Source organism: Ictalurus furcatus, chromosome 4 (assembly GCF_023375685.1).
Source record: "Ictalurus furcatus strain D&B chromosome 4, Billie_1.0, whole genome shotgun sequence".
In the NCBI taxonomy this organism is placed as follows: Eukaryota; Metazoa; Chordata; class Actinopteri; order Siluriformes; family Ictaluridae; genus Ictalurus; species Ictalurus furcatus.
Window position 1 is genome coordinate 9222985 of NC_071258.1, and position 27589 is coordinate 9250573.

The window sequence follows — 27589 nt, forward strand, 5'->3', positions numbered from 1 at the left end:
TAGGGCTTTCAACAGTAGACAATGACACAAAGCAATTTTACAGAAATCAGATGAAGCAAGAACTCCCCGAGACGACATGAACAGAACGTGAGAGGAACCCAATTCAAATCCTATTCACCAGATAGCGGGATTATAAATCATTCAAGTTCACACGTACAAAGTCAAACAGAACTAAATGTGTTTAAAGGATGTACAGGATGAGACTCCTCGGATGACCGTCTGTACGATTGCAGAGACAGTTATCCACCGAAGCAAAAGTACAGCATTTCAGGAGGCTGTGTCGAGTTATGCTGTCCATGTGGGACCATCCACAACAGCAAAAAGTGAGCCTTGTATACAGAAGCTCCAAGCAGAAGTACACTACCGGTTAAAAGTTTGGAGACACTTGACTGAAATGTCTCTCATGAATTTAAAAACCTTTTGATCTGAAGGTGTATGATTAAATGTTTGCCATCGGTGTTGTAGACAAAAATATAATCGTGCCAACATATTCATTTGTTTCATTAGAAAACTAACATTTTATTTACAGATGACTTGGAGTGAAATATTCAGAAAAGCAGCCAATAAGTGTCCAGTGTAGGTGGGAACTCCTTTAATACTGTTTAAAAAGCATCTCAGGAAGATTCCTCAGGAAATCGGTTGAGAAAATGCCAAGAATACATTTCTGGAAATTCTAGACAAAAAGGGCGTCTATTTTGAAGATGCTAAAATACTAAATTATTTTAGATTTTTTTTATCACAGTATAATTCCCATAGTTCCATTTGTGTTACTCCAGAGTTTTGATGACTTTATTATTATTCTAAAATGTGGAAAAGAAAAATAAAGAATGAGTGTATAAACTTTTGACCGTTAGTGTATGACTCAGGCAGATCTGCAAGGTGAGATAGCAGCAGAAGTGTGTCAGGATCATGAACACTACAGAGGTTTTAATGCCAGTTTAACGAACAAAAACATGAATCATTTATAACCCTATGGAGATTCGTTTCTGTTCTCAGAGCTTATGCTATAAGTGCAGGCAACATATTCACAACCCTTGACTTTCTGAGTCTGCAATTTGGTCTTAAAAATGTCGTCAATGCCCATAAAGCAAAATGGTGCAGCTCCAGATTAGAAGGAAGGCTTTGATCATGAGAAAGACACAGAGCTACTCTGAAGGGAGGTTATAATCATTAAGTGTGCTCCAGGTGCAATGCCCTCACACAGCACGGGTTCAGAACACAGGAAGTGCCGTGTCACGATGAAATATCTCCAGCCTAAGTTACAGTATCGGCCTGCTACCCAAACCCCTTTCTTTATTTGCTGAGCACTTCCAGAACGGGGGCATGCTATAATTGGAAACAGGTCTATATCCAGCTCCTTCGCTTCACACAGAAAGGGTGTGCGGTTACTTTTGGCCCGGAGCGACACAGGACGTTCTGGGCATGTTACATTTCTGAGATTCGGTGTGCATAGTGTGTCTTACGTTCCCTGTGGATCCAGTAGCAAAAGATGTTTTCATTGTGAAAAGATTAAAACACAACGAGGCATGCTCAGATAGGACAATAATCAACAATGTGGTGGTGTGATGTGGCTCAATGCCAGGCCAAAGTTGATTATTTTCCAATCACAGAAATCTTACAGATTGTTCCAAATTGCTGACGCTGGAGACTCCTTCCATAACTGTTAAACAAACATCTCCTTACACCATACAATTCCCTATAATTCATACAGCTGTCACTATAGAAACAATAACGTGTTAGGACGCGCACATTAATATAGATTTGCCTTGCAGGCGACAACAGAAAACGAATCAATACCTTCCGACCAATCCGATTCAAGAATTCGACAGCACCGTGGTATAAGATAGTTTACGGATTGACACTCTGGATTATATCAGGTTAAAGAGAAAAACACACACGGACATCATTTCAGTCTGAGAGAGACTTGTGCAGACGTGATCGGTCTCAGCAGAACACTATAAGAGCTGAATGATTATATTGAGTGAATGATGCAGTGAGTCAAAGCGGATGTGTAAAGTCATTCATCTGCCGTCCATTACGTACCAACTACAAGCACCTCTCTCGCGCTCGCTCTCTCTCTCTCTCTCTCTCTCCTTCACATGGTCACGCATTTTCTAGCTTTCTGAAGACAGTATGTCATACCCTACGCTAAAAATAGGCTAGAATAAAACTATGTCTGAATAGACTGCACAGCAAGCCAACCACTTCAGTTCCTTCATGTAGGAAGGCTCAGATGATGACGATACATGTCGGAGGAAACGGACACAAGCTTTGTATGTTTCTTTGCGAGCATACGGCAAAATGCTTTTACAAATATTGTTGCTTGTTAGGAAAATCTTGGGGTTTTTTTTATGGTGCTATTTTCCCCAATGCATTGACACCGTCTACTCACAGCCTCACAATAATTTCTGTGCTGTAGTGTATATTCCCTCCCACAATTATTACAGGTTATAATAAAACACAAGCATAACATACTCATGTAATCTACTTTTTCCATCTCTCCAGTCATATTCTGCTCACAGGTGATGAGAGATGAGTGGATAGTGCCTGTCCTCCCTATAAGCTTTGTCGCCGTTTGACTTTTTTTTTTTTTTAAATTAAATAAATTTAATAAAGTTTTTGCTTTTCAAACTGCGAGTGGTTTCAGTTTAATATGTTGCAGGCTCATTTACTGAGTCTGTTTACATTGAGGCTGTAACAGGCTAGAATAATTCTGAGCTTGTTTTGGGCTTGTTTTCGAAGCTGCAGTTGAGTATTTGTCTCGCGAGAGTTGGCAACACTGAGGTATTCATTTGGGTTGTATATTAGCTCCAATACATGACAATGGAGGTGGCGTAGAATAGAGATGAATTGCTCGCTCTCATAGCTAGCAGAAAATAAGTGCAATTTACAACACTGACCATAATAAAACAAACAAAATAAAAACCATAGGAAACTCAATACCTAGCTGACTTAAGTGAACAAGTGCACTAATGTTAGTTAGCTACCTATTGAACCAGTGAAATATCTTACATGTTCAGCATTAAAAAAAAAAAGCCATCTCTGCATCAGTCTTCAGTCCCTTCAGATCTCGTTGTCACTACCTCTTAAAAGCCATGCCGATATTTATTCTCGTTTTAACCTGGGCTCTGTCGCATTCCCTTTTTGACTGCAGACTCGCCGTGATTCGAGGTTTTTTGGTCTTTATAACAGATGGTTCCCCAGATGTCAACGATGATCCTATCCAGAACTATCTAGATGGCAAGCTTAAATTCTAAGCAACTCTTGTAAGGACAAGCTACAAACACTCCACCATCCTCAGCCCCCACACACGCGATATAGTAGCCGAGTCGTCTTCTTTCTGTTTACGGACATGACGAAACCATGCAAAGATGAATGACGTCACGAATTATGTCAACTGATGTTTCCCGCGAAATCTGACCCGACAGCTCAAATTATAAATCATTATGATAAGCTTACCATTGCAAATCTGGTAGGTAAGTAGTTTTGAATGCTGATTTTTTTTTTATGCACTTGCTCAATGATTGATTTTTGTTCATTTTTAACAACAACAAAAAAGTTCCGTACTGCAGCTTTAAATACTATTCCATATTAATAGTTTAATATGTGTATGTGTTACCTCATGTAAGTCTACTGAAATCTAACAAATCCTAAATGTTTTGGCTACATGACATAATTGTGTTGCTTGAAGTAGTAAATGCCTGAATAACTGAATAAATGTGTCATTTAGGGCATACATAATGAAAGAACATTTTGAAATAATAAATAAATAAACGAGTTTAGAAATAAACTTTTGAATTAAATATTTTTTAAAAAGAAGAAAACGTGTCCTAAAGTAGGCTAACTTGCCTAAAATTCAGGACAAAGGAAGCTAACTAAGACAAAGTGCTGCTCAGCTCCTATGGCAAGATATGATTCTGCTCCATGTCAGGCTAATGTTGAAGCTTGGCTTAACTTGATTAATTATACTGGAAAAACCGCAGAACATTATGGTTCCACAGTAGTAAAACAACCACATATATATACATATACATATATATATATATATATATATATATATTATATATATATATATATATATATATATATATATATATATATATATATATATATATATATATATTTTTTTTTTTTTTTTTTTTTTTTTTTTTTTTAAAGTGTATAGAAAATCATAGATATAGTCAGGAATAAACTGTCTTGGCACTTTAAAAAAAAAAAAAACTGCTGCTAAGCTAGTGTATATATTATATTACGCACTGTGTAGCCTAACGAGCTTTACCACCAAGATCAAATTATTAATACACTATCTGGTCAAAAGTATGTGGACACATGACCAATCAAATCCTTATAGGCTTGTCTCAAAAAGTCTCATTCCAGATTTATTACCCTTTTTACTGTTAAAATAACCTCCACACTTCTAGGAAATATTTCCATAAGATTTTGGAGCATGGCTGTTGGGTGGGGGGAACATTAGTGAGGTCAGGCACTGATGAGAAGGCTTGGGATGCAGTGCACAACACTCGAGTTCTTCCACTCCAACTTACCAAACCATGTCTGTTTGGACCTCGCTTTGTGCACAGGGGCATTGTCATCCTGGAACATGTTTGAACCCCTTACTTCCAGTGAAATCTTAATACTACGGTGTACAAAGACATCCTAGACAATTCCATGCTTCCAGCTTTGTGGCAACAGTTTGGGGAAGAACCACATGTGTGTGTGTTCAAACTTTTGTGTATTATACAGGTGTCTAAATTAACCAAAAGGCTGAATTTCTAATGACAATTAGCCATATAGTCAACTGTATGGCTCTATAAATACCATAATGTTTGACCATATATAGAAAGAAAGCCAGTTAGGATACAGTTTAACGTATACACAGTATATTTACGCAAAATATCAGCAACCACAAAACACTACTTTGGGTAAGAAAATTGGTTTCTGATGAAATTAAGATATTGTGCACTATTTTCATAAATGTTCACTGTGTTCAATTTTATCAGCTCATTAGTATTAGAAAGTAATTGAATACTAAATTGATTTCATAAGCGAGAGAGAGAGAGAGAGAGAGAGAGAGAGAGAGAGAGAGATTCAGTTTGTGTCACTCCCAAGGGTAGGAAAGTAGAGAGAAAAACAAACATGGACTAGCAGTGCAGAGATCAGGGATGAGCTTATACAGTAGATTATATACTGAAGAAATCTATGGTAATATATTATGTAGGACTGACTGATATGACGCTATTCCACCTAAAGAGCTGCATAAGATGGACAAAGTACTACAGTGCAATTACATTTAGATTTTAACGTGCCTTATAGCTAACTCAGCCTCCTCCAGTCACATGGTTAAATATTGGCCTGTATTATCTTGACCAAATTATTTCCTTTTGTTGGCTCATGTGAATGTCGTGATTCATCAAAACCCCCACAACACACCCACTGGAATGTCTGAGATTATTCGGCATGATCCCAGCACACACAATAAAACATTTAGTGATACGTTAAGATATTACTGAGATCTGCAATACCAATACTTTAGAAATGATTAACAAATGCCATATTGTGCTGAATGCATATGAATGCATCCCTATCATGTAATTCAATAGAAAAACTTCACAAATCAAAAGAAATAATGTTTGCTTATGTTTGCCTAGAGACACTCACATCAGAGCGTTAGCTGCTCCAAAGTCCTCAATGACTCTTCTCTCTAGAGGATCTTGTCAGTTTGTTTGAATGAGAAGAAAACACTATTATATCCATGTTCGCAGCTTTGATGTTTAAGCTCCAGTTCTTTCGTCCTCTTTTGTCTCGTTCCTTTGTTCCACACCGACTCTCCCTTTCAGGAGGAAGATCCTCGAGCCTACTCTCCCGATACCGGTCTGGAGAGGCCTTACTGTGCTGTAAATCATATTACCACACACTTTCTCTGTCAGAAAACAATGACGTCATGAACCTCGGCACCGCTTTCTCCTTCTCAGCAAGGTCACATGATAAGACTGACTGCTGTTGCTGTAGCAACAGCAGCAAAGTAGATCTATATCCCAAGATATGAGACGGAAGAGAAAACATCAGGGAAGCAGGTGAAAGGAGTTCTCATTTATTACTTTTTATTTACAAACTTCCTCTCAAAAGATAACGACATGAAAATATTTCGGTGGCGAAAGAAAGCTTGGTTGTTTTTGGCCGGTTTCATTAAACTGACCCCTCAACAGCCAATTGACCATTTGGAAAGCTTATTTACACCACAGCAGTGTTGAATTCTCAGTTCTGGTTGGTCAAAACAGGTTGATTAATTTGTATAACCGACAATAACTTCCGAATGTAAGGGAAATCACAGGTTTTGTGTGAGGAGACATTTATTTATCGTTTTTGAAGACGTCTCCAGCGTCAGTGCTCTGTAACAATCAGGAGTAAAGCTGTAAGTAAGTTTTCCACCAGGGGAATGTCTTCAGGACAGACGATGTTGTGCTTCGCAGTTTCTCAGTAACAAGCAACATGACAAGTTTTTGACAAATTTTTTTGTCTTATTAACGTAAAAAGAAAGGAAAGACGCTGGTGAGGGAATGACTGTTAATAGCTGTTACAAGCGAAAACAGGGACTAGGTTGTTTTGCTGGATTTCCTCAACATTAAACGTAACTATTTGCAGACATTTTATTCTTTAATAAAGAATAATTGCTAATGTTGACAAATTACTGTGGTATACAAGCATAAATAAAGTATGTCAGGATGTGTTGGTATTAGATTCGGGGTGGTAATGCCATTACACCACTTCACTGTTTGTTTCTTATTAAAGCACTTCCCAATTTATACCCACACCGATCAACCATAACATTAAAACACGCCCATTTTTCCTGCTTCCAACACATCAACTTCGAGAAGTGACTGGTCACTTGCTGCCTAATATATCCCACCCCTTGACAGGTGCTATTGTAGCAAGATAATCAATGTTATTAACTTCACCTGTCAGTGGTTGTAATGTTATGGATGATCTGTGAAAATATTAGGCTAAATAAACATTTTCATAGTCATGCTTGCATAGATAATACTACACATAGAGAACAGAACAGTACATTGTCACCTTCAGTTGACCTTCAAAACTAACCTTGGTTGTAAAATAACCTGGATGGGAATCTCACTGCAAATATACTTGCTCGGGCTGGGCTATATGAAAATTCAATATCGATATCATGACCAATTATGCCCCAATATGCTTTTCAGAGATATCTTGGATATCATGATATGATTAATTTATTATTTTCATTTATTTATTTATTTTTAATTTTGTGCATAACCTTTCATTTTTTAAATTATAAAAAATAGAAAGGAAATTAATTATAGATGTGTATATTTATATTTAACAAATATATTATTATTTTTATTATTATATTATTATTATTTATCGTTTAGTTTTTTGTAAACAACACTACTGTATTGCTGCCATTTTGGAAGCAAACCTAAGATATCGTGATACAGATTGTGTATCGGAGAAATGCCTTCGAGAATCATATGAGTTTTGTTTTTTTAAACGATACTAATTGCACAAAAAATATAAAAAAAAAACACTACCTCAACTGGTTTCTCAGTACAATTCAATTCAAGCACAGCATCGACTCTGCACCATTTACACTCAACAAGCATTTCATAAATCAGAGCCTCACTATTCCCCCTTAAGATACGTTCACACATACAGCCACTCATTGGAGATCATTCATTTTCAATAAGCGCTGGGGACTTCAGGCAACGGCGACCATTGGCAACTAGATGTGGGCGTGTCCAGCGACTTTGAAAGTTGAAAAACGTTTAACTTTATGCAAATTTGGAGCGACTTGGTGCAGCGACTACCAATGGGAGTGAAGACAGTAAAGAGCACGTGATCCGTAACCACCCGTGCTCACTAGCAGAAGCAGTGCCATTGCAGCAGTAACCAATTAGATTAGCTTAGCTTAGGATCTTAGCAGGTTTAAAGCAAATAATAATAATAATAATAATAATAATAATAATAAAAGCAATAATAATGAAACTCACTTTTTGTTGCAATCGAGCAAAATCCCAGTGTAGTTCCTATCTTGGGTGAAGTGTCCGGCTTGTCGCTGCTTCGGCGCATGGGAACGAGCAGCACCGAGCCGGACAATTCACCCAGGAAACACAGAGGCCACGGCCGAAGAGCTGCGGTCCGGCGCCGGTCGCCGTCAAAAATATAGTGAATGACACCCTGATGGTGACGCTCACTTACTGAGATAGGAGCTACACCAGGATTTTGCTCAATTGCAACAAAAAGTGAGTGTTTCATTATTATTATTTTGCTTTAAATGCATTAAGGCCATATCTAAGCTACGCTAATTGGCGCTTGAGCTTTTGCCGCAGACAGACGGCCGCAATGGCAAAGAGCACACACTGCTCCTCCTTCATCTCGTAGGCTATGATGCATATACACACTGGTGAATTTTATACAAGATCACGCTCCCTCCAGAATGTTTCATTTTTGCGGCAAGAACACTGGTTTGCTGTCAAAAGTGGAATGCTAGTTTCACCACACGTTACTATGGCAACCAGTAGTAGGAACGCCTACCGGCGACTTCATAGTACAGCAACTGGCGACTTACAGCGATAAAATCGCTGTATGTGTGAACGTCGCTTTCTTCACCTTGACGGTGTTCCACATGACCTCATGCCTAATGTGCTACAATTCAGCAAAGCTACAGAAAAATAGCAGAGAAACAATGGTCATGAGCTGCAATGGCCCAAATATCCAAATGTTCTAGTGATAAGGAACAAACTTTTAATATTAAATTCCCAATTTCTATGCAATCAGTGGCTAAATGTATGAAATAAATATATTTGGGGTGAGAGTCATGACGGCAATAGCATCTCGCTCAGGACACGCCAATGATGCGTTACACATAGCAAGAGCGATTTTCGCCCACAGTTGGCTTATGAGTTGCACTTGGCAGAAGAACAGAAACATTGCCATGACTAATTATTATCTAACCAGATACATGTTAATATTGCTGGTTTCCCTTTCACTTTAGGAATTCAAATTTTGCATTAAATAAATTAGTAGTGATTTTTGCTCAGGATTTAGGTTACCACAGTACATATGTAACAGAACTGTATGCTTTTAATAAACATACACAATATTTCTTACAAAACTGATCAAAGATGACTTATTTCTATATAACAAAACAAAATCATGATTCCTATTTCCTGAAGAATTATTCAGCACCAAAATATAGTAAAAGTGGGAATGTCCACCGTTACTGACATAATTATTACATATTTCACCTAATGACAATTATTTCTAATGTATAATTTATAAGTTCAATAATGATATAATGGCTTATGTATCTTATTAGTCTACTATTAAAGTTGTCTGTTATCGCAACGGTATGACATTTAAGTCAACCAAAATTTCACAGTTGTTGAAACAGGCCTAAATTCCACAGCAGCTCGTTCATCATTATGTGCTTAAACACTCGTTGGGTACAAAAGAAATATTTTCCAGATGTGTAACATCGGGACATTAGCAGTACTGGTATGAGAAAGGAAGTTGTAGGCCTAATCTTGGCACCTCAAAGCATCCATTGACAAGTAACCCAAACTGGCATGAGCAAACACATTTACAGATGACGTACGGCATGTTGGATACAATAAGATAAAAATTCATGGCTGTTGGCTATTCTCCCTCCTTCCTCTGAACAACTCAACATCATCTGTTGTCTATAAAAGCAGCAGTAGGTTTGGATGAACCCAGTGCAGATATTTAGGACTATCCTGGCAAATATGGTAGTCTGAGGATTAAAAGTAAGTTGGAAATAAAAAGAAATAAAAATAAGGATAAAGAAAAAAAAAAAAAAAAAAAAGAAGTGCTAAGGTTGATTTTCCCCACAGTAAGAGCAAGAAAAATCTGCCAGTCGTTTCGGCAGCTATGCTACGAGCGTGTATGATCGTATGTAAGCATTTACGCAACATCCCTACTCAGAGGAATTCTCTTCATTCTCAAATCAAGGAACCCACCCCCCAAATTTTTTTAAAGCAAAATCCACCAACACAACACAAAGTCATAACACAAGTAATAAAACAGTGCTGTTTGATGCAATTCTCGATTCAGACTGGTTGGAACATGTTGAATCCTTTTCTCTAACAGCATCTTTGACAATAGTTCTGGTTGCATTTCAAAACACAAGTTTATATTAATGTGCTCATTCTACTACATTGTTTCTATAGTAACAATTTGCATAGAGACTTGTATGGCAGACGCACCACAAAAAAAAAAAAGATCTTAAAAGTGGGTAATCATTGATATAGGGACACTATAGGGCTTTGTAAAAGTCACAGATAAAGCTGCTAACTCAACCTCAATTTACCACCTTTTGCTGTGGTACAAGAGTAAATTAAGCTTGGCGCAGAATATTGCAGTCATGGATTTCTCCACAACCCCCTCTATATCAGTATGGCTTAAAGATTTAATCTTGTTTATTAAAACTTGAAAAAATCAAGTATAACATCAGAGGCAAGGGTGAATCATTTTTGGGAAAATGGCAACAATTTATTACCTACTTCAATGAAAATGGCCGGGTAAGGTGGGGGTTGTTGGATGGCGTGTTATAATATGTAAAATGCAATTTTCCAAAAAATAGAAAAAAGAAAAAGAAAAAATAAGCAACTTTAGCGTTCTAACAGTAACTCAGCTTTATATTGGGCGGCAGTGAATAAACCAGTTAGCCTGTTTATTGTTAATAAAAAGACTTAAAGAAACCTAGATCTCTTCCAAGGTAAGCATAAACATTTATATCCTATATATCCAGGTTTTCACATTTTACTATGAGCTGCAGATGTTTACACATCTCTCTATGTGTGCAGTTATCCATGCTAAGAGCTTCACGCATAACTCAAAACAGAGTATCATCAATATTCACCAATTAGAAGAATCATTTTTAAAATGATCAAATGTTTGAAAACATTAATTAGGACTGGAAATAGTGCTTCCAATCAGACAACTATAATCTTTGTAGGCCAGTTATAACCCAATCTGATCCAATAAGCTTATTCAGAGTGTTCCAAAAATCTCCATACATAGGGGGAAATGAACACTTTTTAGCAAAATGTCTTCCAAAAGTTCATACTTAGTTTACACTATATTTTTTTCAGATAGCCTTTAAGAATGCCTTTGACAAAAAAAAGAACACAAAGAAATCATTCTCATGGCTGGATCAGGAAGCTGTCACAAGGTTGTGATGGACTTTAACAGGAAACATGGCGAGAACATCACACACAACACTGTTGCCAAACTTATTAATAAATTCAAAAAGACTGGAAGAGTTGTGGACCAACCGAGAAGTGGACACCCACGAACATCCACTGATGAAGGGACAACTGACGTAGTGCTAGTCCCCTATGTATGGAGTCCCCTCGTAGTGCTAGTCCCCTTTTGTGTGACTTTTGGGACACACACACACACATATACATTTATTTATATATATATACATATATATATATATATATATATATATATATATATATATATATATATATATATATATACACATATATATATATATATATATATACACACACACACACACACACACACACACACATACATATATTACACACACGTTTCAGTTAATAAGCAGCAGTTGGGAATGCTATGGCAAGCCAAAAGGATCAACAGAAAAAGTTCCGCACACAGGAAAATAAGAGCATTGGCAACATTAGAGAGGTGCAACTATCTGCCAAAAACAATTTGATCACTCAACCTCCAAATCTCCCCAGATAAAACAACAACGCTCTGAAAGAGAAAAAGAAATGTTTGTATAAACAATGAACTGTGCAATCCAGAAAAACGACTTCCAACAACAATCCAACAATGCACAACCAAAACAGATAGATACGTTTCGCTAACTTTAGAATGTGAGTGATGGTAAAGGCAATAAGCTTCAAGCCTACTGCTCTTTTTCTGCACATGAGCCAGTGTTTCATCTCAGAAGGACTCATACAGACAGCAGGAATTCCAGCATGCTTGGATAGGTGCTAAAGATAGCGAAAATATGAAAAAGTCTACACATACAAGTCACACCAACTGTGCAGTAAACCTCAAGTCAAAGGGAAGTGTTGACTCTATATCCTCAGTGCTCAGTGCCATTTTGTGATTTCAACTTCAACTCCAAGAATGCTGGATGCTGAAATGTGTTTAATATGTTTTTAAACAGAAGTGGACAATTAGCTAATTTCATTCACTGTATAATTATATACGTATTGTTACGACCCAGTCTAGGTCGGGCTGCAACATACAATAAAATAAAGGGTTGGCGAGACCAGGATTGCATTTGCTTTGTTTTGCATTTTATTTTTATTCTTCCTTTTTTTTTTTTTTAATTTCCCCTCTCCTTGCCCAGTGTTCCTGGGATATGGACTGGGTACCAAGAGAGCATTTACTGAAGACCAATCAATTAATATTTTGTTGCGTAACCCATCTGCTCATTAATATACTTGTTCTTGTTAAATGAATGCCAGACATTGAGCGACCATTGTGACAATGTGGCTTTGGCTTTATTAAATAATCTTCAAGCATGTTTAAAATGGCCTTCAGAGGGTATCCCATCAGACTCTGCCATCGAAGGGAGTTTGTCCTACCTTAAACCCAATACAGAAAAATAGTATAATAAGGTAGCAGTACTGAGTGTTTGAAATGTCCAAAAAAGGTAAATAAGCAACAGATAAGCAAGCTGATGCACTCATACAGCACCACACATACACACAAACACACACACAAACTACAATATCATAAATCACCACCCAAATAATATGTGGTCAGCAGGGGTCCTTGGTATTCCCTTTTCATTCTCTTTATTGAGAGTGAAGGACATTGTGTATAGCTATAAAGTATTGATAAAATAGCCAATGGAGTGTAGATACGAGGTAGGTGGATCTAATAACCCTGCAGCTCTGTGTACGCCATATGCAGGAAACATCATTTATATTCTCAGTAAAATGATTATGGCCGAGTTCTCTAAAAGCACTGCAGCACAAAGGTCAGCGTTGAATAGTAGAGAACGCATTATATTTACGATAATCTTAACTTCATGATGCTTTTGGGAAACGAGTGCACTACTGGTTAAATTTAAGAGCTCCAAGGGAAAGGATTTAGAGATGTAGAAGGTAAGCAAAAAAAGCTTGTCAAATGCTTGTCAAAAGGTTCTTGTACCACGTAATTGGGATACTGGGATATTTGTATATCCGTAGTGTCAGTTCATTCTGTTTTCCATGAATTATGGAGTTACTGTTGACTCTTACTATCTTCAAATATGAAAATGTCTATGTACACAAGACACACCTTTCTACCAAAGACAATTCAGACCATGGTGAACATCCAACACATCCACATATGGACATATTTCCAACACACTTTTGAGAATCCAGATATGTTACTAGCCACACACACACACAAATAGCAGACACGCCTCCCAGACCCCACGCTGGGTGGAGCAGACATTTGCTTACAAGGTAAATAAGCTGAGGAAATCCTGTGACTAAATACTGAGATCATGCTGTGCAAGATGGCCGTGGCTTACCTTCCACTTCACCTATTAACTAACTAATAAAGCTCTTACTGTGAAATGTTTGGTATGACACAACATGCGCATGAACGGAAGACATGCAGAGACGTTAGCGGACATGCCAACAGTGTGACAGTGAGAGCTTAGGATGAGAGATGCGAGCGACTAAAACAACATGTACTAAATTTACATCACTCTACACTGGTGGAACAATCATAAATCCATTGGTTACCCAACCAGGCAAGTAAAATCTGTAATGTTCTGCCCAGTCCTGTGTTTTGAATGCCCAGGAAACTAAATGACTAGGCTGAAAAATGGGAGCTGACATAATCAATGTAATAAAGAATGGCAAGATAGTTAGCCAAGTGCATTAATACAGACAAATGAGCTATGAACTATGAGCTCATACACCAATCCGCCATTACATTAAAACCACCTGCCTAATACTGCGTAGGTCCCGCTTGTGTCGCCAAAACAGCTCTGATTCATTGAGGCATGGAAAGGCCTCTGAAGATGTGCTGTAGTATCTGGCACCAAGACATTAGCAGCAGATCATTTAAGTCCTGTAAGTTGCGAGGTGGGGACTACATGAATCGGACTTGTTTGTCCAGCACATCCCAGAGATTCTAGATCGGATTGAGATCTGGGGAATTTGGAAGCCAAGTCAACACCTTAAACTCTTTGTCATTGTTCCTCAAACCATTCCTGAACACCTTTTGCAGTGTGGCAGGGTGCATTATCCTGCTGAAAGAGGCAAATGCCATTAGGGAATACCGCACCAGATAATGTAATGATGCAAAAGAAAATATGATTCATCAGACCAGGCCACCTTCTTCCACTGCTCCATGGTCCATTTCTGATGCTCACGTGCCCATTGTAGGTGCTTTCGGCAGTGGACAGAGGTCAGCATGGGCACTCTAGTATACATAACGTGTCAATGTTGCCTATGCGTTGCAAGCTAATAAATCCGACGAGTAAAAGATGAGTACATTTAGTTTTGTAAAAATCACTAGAGAAGTTTTTTTTCCTCTGGTTGTTGAAGAAGCCAAGAAAAAACTCTGGTGACTGCTGGACTACTGGTCTGCCAGGCAACTGGGAGTAAAAAACGAATAATCTTATTAATAAACATATAATCAGCTTTTCCCCAATCGCCCAGGCTAGTGATTTGTCCACCACTGCTGTATAAAGTGAAGACGAGCTCTCCGATGAGGGTATTGGGCTGAGGATAACAGCGACCTGGCACTACATCTCACAGCAATACCTACAGTAGTGTGGCATTCTGGTAGAGCTGCAAGGCCAATACAATACTGTTAAAGGTGCATTAATAAAATGTATAAATTTCTTACTAGTACAAATAAAGTAGGAAATGATGTAGAAATGATTACAAAAAAATAATAGCTTAAGTCATTGTCTCAGAACAAGTGTATTACGTAGCTGAGGAAATTCCAGTCTGGATACACGACATCCAGTTTGGATTGGACGTTTGTATTTGGATTGGCATCTTGTCAGTTATTTTATTGACACGCCCCAACACCTCTTTGCATCCTCGTAAACAATTACGAGATGTTGCATGTTTATAGAGCTGTGACTTGGCTTACAGCGGTGAAAAGCCAGATTGTGCTTGAAAGTGATCTCATGACAGTCGTTGTTAATGGTAATTCCGTCAGAAGGTTTGAGGGCGGAGCTTTGTGTACATGGGTGGAAATGACTGACAGCCAAACTCAAACAAGCATCCCGGTCCGGAAGTCAGTTTTCCAAACATGTATGGAATTTGAACTAGTAAGGCTTGCGGGAGGAAAGATTCAGATAGAGAGGTAAGAATTTCTTAGAAAATTCTGTTTCGATTTAGTTCACGTTTAAACTGGCTGGGTTTAAATGTTTAAGAAGTGTAATGACAGGTATTGGGGAAAATACTCTCCCAGTCAGTTTTTTTTTTGACAGTTTGAAGAAAATGTTCACCAACTTTTTAAAAAAGCGTTCCAATATGTTTTCACTCTATTGGAAGAGGAAATAACATGGACAGTTTGCCTCAGAAGTGCCAGCATGACCACTTTAAAATGGGAAGTAAGTGGATGCCATTTGAGCTGAAGTTTGTTCTGATCAGAAAATCAACAAAAGTAACATTCTAATAAATAAATAAATAATTGGAGAACCTCGACTTGTAACAGTGTTACAATGCAAGATTCACTGTAACCCCCCCACCCGACTCTTCAGAAACATAAACAAGCTGCAGAAATTCCAGCCTCGGCACTGCACGTTCAAAAATGTAGCTAATAAGTCATGTAGCAGAACGACAGCACTGACTGCTCATTATAATATTACAGTCCAAGGTCTAACGCTCTGTTCCGAATGCAAACGCTAGCACATGCAGCACACTCTGGGACTGAAAAACGTGCACTGATTACGTCATTTGCGTCTATCAAGAATGTCTAGAGACTGGGACTGTCTGGAGCAATGGAACTGGGAGCTACGTGCAAATTCATGCAAAACTCCTATCTCTGATAAGACAGGCAGATAGCATGCAGTGGTAAACACATGGAGAAAGCTGTGCACTCAAACATGAATCATTAGGCTATAATTGTTCTGATAACCTTCGCTGTAAAGTTAGCCTAATGTAAATCAGACACAAAGCCAAACCCAAGATAGTCCAGAAGGCATCAGGCAAGTTGAGAGAGCTCTGTGCGTTATCTCAGATAGTTTGGATTCCAGGGGTTACATTTTAGTTCACATTTTAGTTCAGATCTGTGTTTAAAAGGATTTTACTAGAAGTGTGCAGATCCCGTTTACATTTTCAATAAAATATCAGTCTAGACTCTATCAGTCGAGAAAAAAGGTTTCATCTGGTGTGTCCATCTGGGTGAACCCCTTAAAGTGAAATATGATATAAGATATGACATTACTGCCATGTTGCCTCTAGCCTCTAGTTAGTTTAACCTGTTTAGAAAATTTTTAACAATCCAAAACAACTCAAGATAAATCCCCTTTTCTAATTTCGCAATCTCAGGGTTTTTCATTGACCATAATAGTATCACTGATATACACACTCCTAGTGTTCTTCACAACCTCTGTGTCATTTTTGATTCTTATTCTCTATTGAATCCCACATTACGGCACTAACAACTAAAAAAACTGCATCTTTTTTTCAGTTTTAAAACATTGTTCAGCCTGAAAGTTCCCCAAACCCTGGTGCGTGCCTCACATTAAGATAATTGAGATTCCTTTTCATTTGAATATCTGGCAAAGACTTTAAACTGCACCTAACCCAAAAGTGTTTCTGTCGTTCTCTCACGCTCTTGTTCTCACTCTCTCTCGTTCTCGTTCGTTCTTGTTCTCTCTCTCATTCGCTCTCCCTCTCTCATTTGCTCTCTCTCATTCACTCACTCTCATTCTCGCTCTCTCTCTCTCACACACACACAGTGTCGGATACGTGCATCCACTGATTAAAAACGTCACCGAACCATAGAAATAAACAGTCTGCCTTTTTATTACTCCCATTTGCTGTCACTGAATGTTTAGCCAACAAACTTTTTCTTTGAGCACTGCATTCATGACGCTTCTGTAATAACCTTTTTGGCATGAAAGGCAGCATAGCATTTGAAAATCCGTTGGCTGCAGTGGATTCCTGAGGCTGCAGTAACCAAACAATAACAGACACAGGTTGAGCACGTTTCCTTTTATGGCCAATTCAGTGCCCAAATTCAGAGTGCTCTCTCACTGGCAGACTACACAGCGTGGGTTAGCCGTTATATCTGTACTACCCTAACTCCTGTAGTAATGGGTGTAAAAAAATTATAATAAATAAATAAATAAATAAATAAATAAATCATCATGAACTAGCTGTTCTTTTCACTACCGGTGTTTATTTTTAGAGTTTTCTACTTCCCCACTGTATGGGTGGGTAAACATGCAATCATCATCATGAGGAAATACTTTTCTTTGCATGCTTTTCTGCACATGCTGAAGGTATTTTCAGTAGCTGGAGAATTTCTGACCAGTAGCACGTTTCGTCAAAAAGAAATTTCGACCAATCAAACAATTAATAACGTCACACCGTCACTTAAATCTGCATAGCAACAAGCAACCTACAAGTATCCCATTTTCAGTGCCTCCAGGATTTAGCGATTTTGCGATTGCAGAAATGAATGCAAAACCAAGGAAACGCCGCAACGTTCACAGGAGTTTGCAATTTATCAAAATTTCCGCAGGTTTTCTGTAGATTTGGGACAAGACGAGTCGTGTGACGTCATCACGACGCACATTCAGCCAAAGCCTCCCTTGATTCACATGTGTCGAACATGAGTACTTCTAAAAGGTCTCATTTACCAACAAACATCTCTGTGAAAGATCATGAAAAATAAATTTCATGCAACTGCAAATTCACTATTTCAAGTAAAAATCATTTTAAAAAAAAATTAAAAAGACGCAGCAAAAGCATTCTTGGCCACAACAATCACAAAAAAAAAACTCTGCGAAATCCTGTATAGACTGAATTATAAGGGAAGTAATGCTGCAATTTAAATTATGAGCACAGTAAAGTGTTTTTTGACCTTGCATGTATGCAAATCTATTGTATGAGCCCGCTAAAACAAAATTAGGCACGTTTCAAAACCATAATAGGTGTGCTTTAATGATATTTATATTTTTGCCATACTGCCAACCCTACTCCAAAGCAATGTATTGCTATCCCAGAGACCCCCCACCCCCACCCCCACCCCTTCCTTCTCACACATAGCCTGTCCTTCTCACACATGAGGGTTGTTCAAGAAAAGTCAGACATCTAATCTCACCCTGGCCTTTTCAGCTACTATGATCAACTGTTTGCGCTGAGTCAGCAGGAAAAGCCCTTCCTTTTCATTCTTTCCCCTGTCTCTCCCGACATACTTATTCTGAATATAAGGGAATGTCCTTTGGTTAAATATCCCTTTTCCGGACTTAAATAACAGCTCTAGTTAACAGCGTGGTTCGATTTCACATTTCATCGAACATCCTGCTGTTAATCTCCTGCACTTGTGAAAAAATATCTGAAACCAAATCTTTAAAACATGTCTAAACATAAACAGAGTGCTCTGATGATCAGACTAAGACTTTAAAGGATAATACACAATGATGAATGACTTGAATATCATTCTTTCTCATTAATATCTGAGCATTCAAGACTTATACCGTACTGAACTTTGATCTTTTAGTTTAAACTTCTTTCATTGGCAGTTTCGTACCTTACCTACAATGCCAATCGACTGGATGTAATAGTGGCACCATTGGGATTTGCTTCAACTTGCTTCATCTCTACCTAAACAGACTGATGCAGCAGCGCTTTAGTCCTTTAGTTTATCCAGCGCTGTAACCTGACATTTTCCCTTATCTTTCAGATTTGTGTCCCCCCCCCCCATTAACACCAGTGACATCGCACAAGAATAATAAAAACACAAACAACAAATAACTAAAATACATAAATATTTCAATCATGTTTCAGAATGGCGATTTCCTTTAACCTCATTTCTATTCTCTGCCGTAAACAAAAACATACAAATAAACAAATGCTCAATCCACCCACCCTGAGCTGCACATGTAAAACTGTTGTCTTTATGCTTGAAACTACATCCATTTTCTCAAAATTGGTTTGATTTGTGTGTTTAGTTATTTCTGATCTCTACATCTCTTTATCTGACCCAAACACTCATCTGATACATGGTATACAACACGAGACAAGTACACACAACTCTCTCAGAGGATCAGATGCTTGCATACTCGGACAATGTGATCAGCAAATGTTTAGTAACAGCAGACAAAACTGTAAGAGCTCATGTCCTGCTGTGTTTTCTGTGATCAGTGGACCATCTGAGTACTGACTCCTGAACAACATGACTGTAATACTCTACAGCTTCTTGCAGCTCATCAGGCTTACTCTATATACTCTACATACTCTAAATACTAACCCATTTTTTGCCTGATCCACATTTCAGTCATTGGTTAATGACTAGTGAGCCACGTAATGATCCTGATGGACTGTAGGTAACTAAGCCCACACACACACACACACACACACACACACACACACACACACACACACACACACACACAGTTCAAATGAACAGGACGATTTGGAAGCACAAGCGTGGTGTTTTTAAGCTCTTACCTTCATGAATCCTGTACAAACAGACACGATTTCCAGGCGACTTTGCCCTTGAGACGTTATCAAACAATCTGTCAATCCATAATACGTAAACATCCACTGAACTTGTTTGGCTGGTCTATAAAAGAATTGTTTCTGGACACGTTCACATTCATACTAAAGGCGCTAATGGACTATAGAGGAGCCGGAGGACGAAACTCCGTGAGAAAGAAAGATGGGGGGGTTGAGGAAAGTGCGCGGTTGTGTTTATATAAAGCACGAACGCTATTTCATCTGCTCAGAACTCAATGAATATTAAAAGAAAGAAAATTTAGCCGTTGCTACTGCTGGGTATTTCGGAGAAAATGTAAATTGAATGTAACAGAAATGAATGTATGTACCGTCCCGGTCCCCACCCCCTTCGAAGTTGAGCGTGCATTCCCACGATTTTAATCCGATTGGTTTCTTCCGATGACGTAAGAATGGGCGGTTACAGAAAAGCCTGCAGGTTCAGTGTAGAGTTTTGGTGAGCAGGGTATTGGTTTTAGTAACCGGTTTGGTTGTAGTCAGCTTTTTATTTGGTGTTTCCAAGTCTTTCTCTTTTACTCTAAAGGCTAAACCATTTTTGTGCTAGTGGAAGTGGAAAGCTACCTAGCTCATTCACATTAAATGAACTAAACCTGTGTGCACATTATGTGTACCCTGCTGGAAAAAAAAAAATAGAAATCATCCAAGAAATTCTAATGGCTTCCAATACAAATACCATTACAAACCATCAGCTGTTAACTATTAAAACCATTACCATTATTGGTCCTTAATGGTATGCACTAGACATAACATGCCACCAACAGATTACCAGTAGAGACTAACAGGGACTATTATAGTTTCCATTTAAATCAATTCAGTTCCCATTCCATCCATCCATTTTCTATACCGCTTATCCTTCAGGGTCTTGGGGAACTTGGAGCCTATCCCAGGGAGCATCGGGCACAAGGCAGGGTACAGCCTGGACAGGGTGCCAATCCATCGTAGAGCACAATACAATTCCCATTATAACCATTAATCCATTACACATTCTATGAGGTTTTCTATTGTCTGTTTGTTTGTTTGTTTGTTTTCAGCAGGATAGGCCAATAAGTGGGCTGAATGTGTAAGGAATGAAACATGTCCTGTTATGGAAAACTAATCAACCATGGGGTGGTGTGATGCAACATCCAACATGAACTTACTATTATTTCCGATAATATTTTCCAATTCCAATTTCCAGTTATTTTCCAACAGCGCATCTGAAGTGTTTTATTCCTTTTACACCGCAGGCATTTATCAACAATTACAATTTTAAACATATTAATGAATGACACATTGTAGTTTTAAACCTTTATAGTGTTTAACAGTTAATGTTGTGGAACATCCGTGGCACATGTTGGTTCTCGTTATCGCTTATGTTATAGTAGATATAATCAGCTGTTTTATCACTTGCCTCTCTTTTTTCTCTCTCTTGAAGTTAATAAGACAAAACAGCTGTCATGTTAGAAAAACTAGAAAGCACAAAGTCCTCTGTCCTGAAGATTTTCCCATGGCAGAAAATTTTATTGGCCCTGACACTGGAGACAACCTTCCATAAATGTCATAGCCTTATCGAAAGTTTCACTAAATCAATGATTTATATCTTTGTTAAATAACAACATATTTTTTATTAAATGCGTTCACTGTTAGTCTTAGACAACAAGGAGCTGAATGAGCTGCACAAATGTCAGTGGTGCTGTATAGAAAATTAATTAACACTCTCTCACCAATCAGATATATAATTTAAAAAAAGCAGCACTGTGGTATAAAACTTTGTTTTTTTTATTACAGTAAAATTGAAAGTAACGTTCTTAAGTACAGTCAAAAGTATTTGTAGTATAGATAATAATTAAGGGTCCGACATAGACATCACGTAATTTTGATTTTAACAAAATGCATTTAAATCTACTTTAGTCACCTGAAATGTAATCTTATTAAAATCTACTGTTAGGTCATATAGGGCCAGAAGATATAACGTAGCACAGTGTTTGTTAACGCATGTGTTTTGCACCAGTAATTCAGCAAAAGAAATAAAATAAAATATCAAATAAACCAGACACAGTTTGTCTTCTTAGCCCAATAGTAGTCAGTAAACTAATACAAACAAAAGTTTGCTCATTTACATCCATCCATCCATCCATCCATCCATTTTCTCTACCGCTTATCCTTTTCAGGGTCACGGGGAACCTGGAGCCTATCCCAGGGAACATCGGGCTCAAGACGGGGTACATCCTGGACAGGGTATTTGCTCATTTAGTTTTACACTAAATAAAACACTAAAGCATTGTGTAGTTTAATTCAAACTTAAATTATCACATACTTCTCTCAAATCATGTTGATCTATTAGATCATGCCATCACTTTTTCAATGCCTTCTGACACTATATGATGCAACGTTATCTTTAAAAACAGTTTTGTTTGAAACAGTAATTGGTGCGTAAACACGTTTGGATGTGTGCCATGTCAGTCAAACAGCCTTTTCCTGGGAAATTAAGTGGGTCTTGACCACTTTTATTGAAGAAACATACCAGACCGAGCTCTCTGATAGAAACTTCCCTTACATGTTAGCTAGATTGAACTTTTCAGGGTAAATAGAAAGCTGTTCTACTTCACATTTTTGGCAGAACGATTCCTTTAAATCTGACTCATTTCACATTTTTACTTATTGCACAATGTTCACAACCCTGGAGAGTTCTGTAACATCCTGCTAACAAATAAAAATATTGTACATATGGCTTGTAAAGAGGCAAGTGTGTGTGTGTGTGTGTGTGTGTGTGTGTCTTGTGAGTTGCACTCATGTTCAAGACTCCTCTTAAGGTGTCAACCAAATGTTATCCGGAACATTGTAGAAAGGGGACATTTACTGTTCAGCCCAGCAAATAGTACAGAATGATGAGGGACAGTGAACCAGAAAGACCTCAGTGATTACATCCAGTGTCACAGGGAGATAAATTAGAGGTGACAGAGGAGGTACAATAACCCTTTATCAAACCCTGTTGTTCCTGTTTTGTTTTTTGTTTTTTGTTTTGGGGGGGGGGGGGGGTGTTTCTTCATATTTAAGTATGTACAATACACTAAATCAAGAAAAGTCAATAGCACAGTTAATGACATTTCCTGCATAGTCCTAGATTATAAACCAAAGTCAACACTGTAACGGACCAACATTTCTTTGTTGTTTTAGAAGCAACGAGACATACATTTTGGTGTGACACAGTAATTATGTAAAGGGGTTACTGCCCTAGATAATCTGTCAGTCCTCTGTAAACAACAATATGTCATTTTTACATGACCTGCATACGCCTAAGTGTCTAAGTCAAAAGCTGGGGTCATGAAGGCTCTGAATGGAAGACCGTTTAGCGGCGCCAGAAATTTCTTGTTGTAATCCTGTTATGGAGCATACATGGAGCTGCTCTTGAACATGACTGAAAGTTATAAACATTAGATAAAGGAGTTAAAAATATCCTGTTTTCTGTATCCATGAGTGGTTTGAAGGATGTGGAGTGGTTGTACACCCCAAACCACACAAGAGGTGTTGCTTTAATGTTATCAGCACTATTTCGCTGTTCTAATCCCTCAACACACCCACACTCACGCTCCTGAGCGCACTGAGATAATTAGTCTATACACTGAACTTCACTGTGTCATCCTGATAGACAGATGAAGTCTCAAATAGAATATAGTGTTTGACAACTGCATCTGCTGTCTGAGATATACAAATGTACTGTATAAGAGGTAATCATGGGTTTGTATATGAAATAAAACACTATGAGATGTGCTGTCAATGTATTATTGTCCTATAACAGCACATTGTAAATCATTTAATCCACTCATACCACAGCAATCTGCCAATGAGTACTTTTTTACTCATTAAAAAAAAGAATGTCACACTATTTACCACAGTATTTATCCATTTAAAGGTTTATAGGGTCAAGGTTTTTTTATTTGTCAGATACATAAAGGACCTTAAACCTATAAATAGATATATAGTATGTCCTTTTTTTTTTATTAATAAAAAAGTAATCATTGACAAATTGCTGTAGTTACATTTAACGTTCTGAAACATCCACAGAACAAGTTAGTTCCTGTTATCACTTATGTTATAACAGCTATGAATACTCATTCCCTCACTAGTCTCTCTTTTCTCTCTCTCTCTCTCTCTCTCTCTCTCCCTCTCTCTCTCTCTCTCTCTTGAAAGCAATTGTTAGAAAGCAAACAAATGTAGCTTGAAATGTTACCTAGAAAGTAAGAAGCGCAACAACAAAAAAGTAATTTGTCCTGAAGACTTTCCTGTGGAAAGGACAAAGCTCCGAGACTGGAGCTTTATCATTCAATAAATGATAAAAACATCTCCTTATAGAACGATTCACTATATTAACAAGTATGCATTTTTCATTGTTAAATAACAGCACATTTTTAAAATAACATTATTAATCTTAGATTATATTGAGCATCCCCTGTACCTGTGAATTAGCTGTTACTATTGAAATGATAACATATTAGAATGAGTGCGTTAACATAAACCTTTGATTAAGATAAACCTGTGAACACTGCCATAATATAAAGGCTGTTGATACAGAGAAGTATAAAATTATTTTCTTTGCAAATTACATATATCATAAGCTCTTCCTAGAAAGCTTTCTGAGACTAACATCTACATTATTATAATGTCTTTGAATTGTATTGTTTCTACTTTGTACACTCCAGCTCTAATCAATATTAACTAATAGCTGAAAATTAAATTGTCATACTTTTTTTTATTACATTAGAACGTGTTTTTGCAGTCCCTAGCCAAGGAGATATGACACCATAGAACATGACAGTTATTACACTTATACAAAGTGAGATAATTAGTTATAGTCGAATAATCTTCATATTTTTTTTTTATTATGCAACGCATACAGTTCCAGTTTTAGATAATAAAACATTTCTGCTGTCTTCATCACTGCAGTAGAATACCAACAATATCTAGAGTCACACCGCACACAGTTTCGATGTCTTTCTATTTTAAGCAGGACAAAAAACCTAGAAAAAATAATTTGCACTACCTAATGGTGATGAGATGGTTTATAGAATGACACACTGATACCCTACATGTGCTAAGTATTAGCCTACAAACATAATTCATGGAAAATGGCAGCATAAATATTTAGATGTGGTATCTCTTTAGATGTTGTGTGCAAGAAATAGAAGAAACCCCTACAGAGAAAATCAGGATAACTCTGTAACAGCTATGGAACTCTGTTACAGCTATGTAATGTAGGGAAAAGAACCTCTAGCATGTGTAATGCAATCCTACACAAAAGGAAGTGGTGATTTTTAAACAAAACATTGGTAAAACAGTGATGCTTTTATTGTGAAATCTTTGACTTTTACAGTATGTGCAAAATGAGATTCCTGTTAGTTGAGCAAATAAACATCTCCACTTTAATGGCTCATTGCATTTTACGCAGTCTATAATGAGCTTACTCGATGCAACTGCTCTATTGTCATCATGCAACGATCTGCTGACCTTTCAAATCAATAATACTCAAACCATCAGAATCATGGCATTCAATCTCAAGGATAATCATGTCTGCCATGCACCATTATCATAAAGACACCTCACACATACAGGCTGGAAAGAGAGATCTGTGTAAGGCTCGAGCCAGTATATTAGATTAATGTAGGTTTGCTAGGTAAACTGTACAGGGAACAGCTAGCGACTCCAACAGGAGCTGAAACCTTGCTAGTGCAGAGCTATTAAAAGAAGCTAATGGGAGCAGTGAAGAAAGCAACCCACAGAGAGCTTAGTGCTGATTACGTAACATCAGACACAGGGATTCACCTTTTATCGATATACGTAGGTCGGGCTTCAAACATATCTCAAATGTCATTCTTTATTTTCACACCTGCATTTCTTTTGAATGGGCATGGACAACAACAAAATAGGAGGAAACGTCTTGTGACTCTGTCTCTTAAAACAGACGACTATTCCCTTATGATATAAGTGGTGTATGATGAAATCTGGTCACGATAAAGAAAGCAGAGAGGAAGGAAGCTCGGAATATTACATTGACATCAAGTAAATAAACAAGCACCCTTGCAAATAATGAAGCACACAGCAGGACCATCAAAGCAGAAGAGTGTAATGAACAGTATTATACTTACCCTGACAGCTACTACAGATCACAATGTCTGTCTGTTCCGAGCTTCCTCCTCTTCTCCCTCGTATCCTTTCTCTGTTTCCTATTCTTTCTTTCCTAGACCCATGAGATGCAGACTGGTCCAGAGCTCATTGCCATGGTTACAGGACATGGAAGATCTCACGTGATTTGGTTGGCAGGCGTGAGGAAAGGCAGATCAGCCCGCAGCCCCTCCTTCCTCAGATGACGCTGAGCATCCCGTCTGTTCACAAAGAGCAGCCTCAGAGTGCCCCTGCAAAGACACAATGGATATCTTAAGAAGATGAAGATGGGTGTGGCGAGCACAAGGAGGTGTGTGAGTGGTGTGTGTGTGTGTGTGTGTGTGGGGGGGGTGTTTAGGGCTTTGAGTGAGTCAGTGCACCCTAGTGAATATGTGTACAAAATGTACTGGTGTGCAGCGGGGCTGCCAGGATACAGGAATAACACACCAAGAAGTCAGCCAGGCATTCCTGCGGCCTCCCAAATGTGGCTTCTTGACCCGCTCGCCCTGCACACTCTTAGAGAGGCAGTTATTTATATCAGAACAGACATGGGACAATTGCACTGCTCTTGCACCAGTGTGTGAGGTTTTGGGTTGTGTTATGGATATGACCCACAAAAAGCTTTCCTCTATTCTACACTATTCTTCTCTATGTCTCTTCATGCGATTGTACTTCCCTCAACTCATTTAAAACACAATTCATTACCTTCTAAGTACAAAATGGATTTATTTATACCAAAAAGCTGGATAAATATTTGGACATTGACAAAGTTATTGTTATTTTAGCTGTCCTCCACAGTATACTGGAGTTGAAATTAAAGAATGCCTTGAAAATGCAGACTTTCACAATTAATTTGAGGATTTTTACACCCTAATCAGGTGAACGGTGGTCCTTTTTAAGGGACCAAATGAAGTTGGACAATTGGCTGCTTGGTTGTTCTATGGCCAGGGGTGTTATTCATTATTTCGCTTATGAGTAAGCAGAGAAAAGGTCTAGAGTTGATTTCAAGTGTGGCATTTGCATTTAGAATCTGTTACTGTTAATTGCCAATATGAAGTCCAAAGTGCTGTCACTGCCAGTGAAGCAAGCCATCAGTGGTCTGAAAAATCAAAACAAACCCATCAGAGAGAAAGCAAAACAATGAGATGGGACCAAATAATCTATTTAATACATTCTTAAAAAAGTAAGAAAGCACTGGTGAACACTCGGTTACACCAAAAGATCCAGAAGGCCATAGAAAATAACTGTGGTGAATGAAAGAAGAATTATTTCCCTGGTGACAAAAACAACACTTCACAACAGTTGACCAGATCAAGAACACTTGATCTTACACTTGATTTACTTCACCAGAGTAAATACAGAGATTACCGCAAAATTTAAACCATTGGTAAACCCCCAAAACAGGAAGACCAGATTAGGCTTAGCCAAAAATTTTTTTTTAAGTCTGTACAGTTCTGGAACTACATCCTGTGGACAGATGAAACAAAGGTCAGCTTTTACCAGAATTATAAGAGAAGGGAAGGAACTGCTCATGATCTGAAGCATACTATCTCATCTTATGGCTGTCAGTGGAACTGGTTCCCTTGTATTTATTGATGATGTGACTGCTGACAAAAGCAGCGGGATAAATACTGATGTGTAGGGCTAAATTATTTGATCTGATTTATCCAAATGCTTTAAAATTCATTGAATGGTGC

The 27589-nt window shown here is 38.0% G+C and overlaps 1 protein-coding gene across 6 annotated transcripts in view; it reads right to left on the reverse strand.

Annotated features, from left to right (window-relative positions):
- mical3a (microtubule associated monooxygenase, calponin and LIM domain containing 3a) overlaps positions 1–19843 on the reverse strand; it is an 89015-nt gene extending 69172 nt beyond the window's left edge. For 5 of the 6 annotated variants that reach the window (XR_008385705.1, XR_008385706.1, XM_053622830.1 and 2 more), the window contains exon 1: positions 19689–19776. The gene's annotated coding sequence lies outside the window, so the exon portion shown is untranslated. Of the gene's footprint in view, positions 1–19688 lie in introns of all 6 variants that reach the window. The other variant, XM_053622832.1, reaches the window with a different exon arrangement.
- Positions 19844–27589: the final 7746 nt, after the last annotated feature.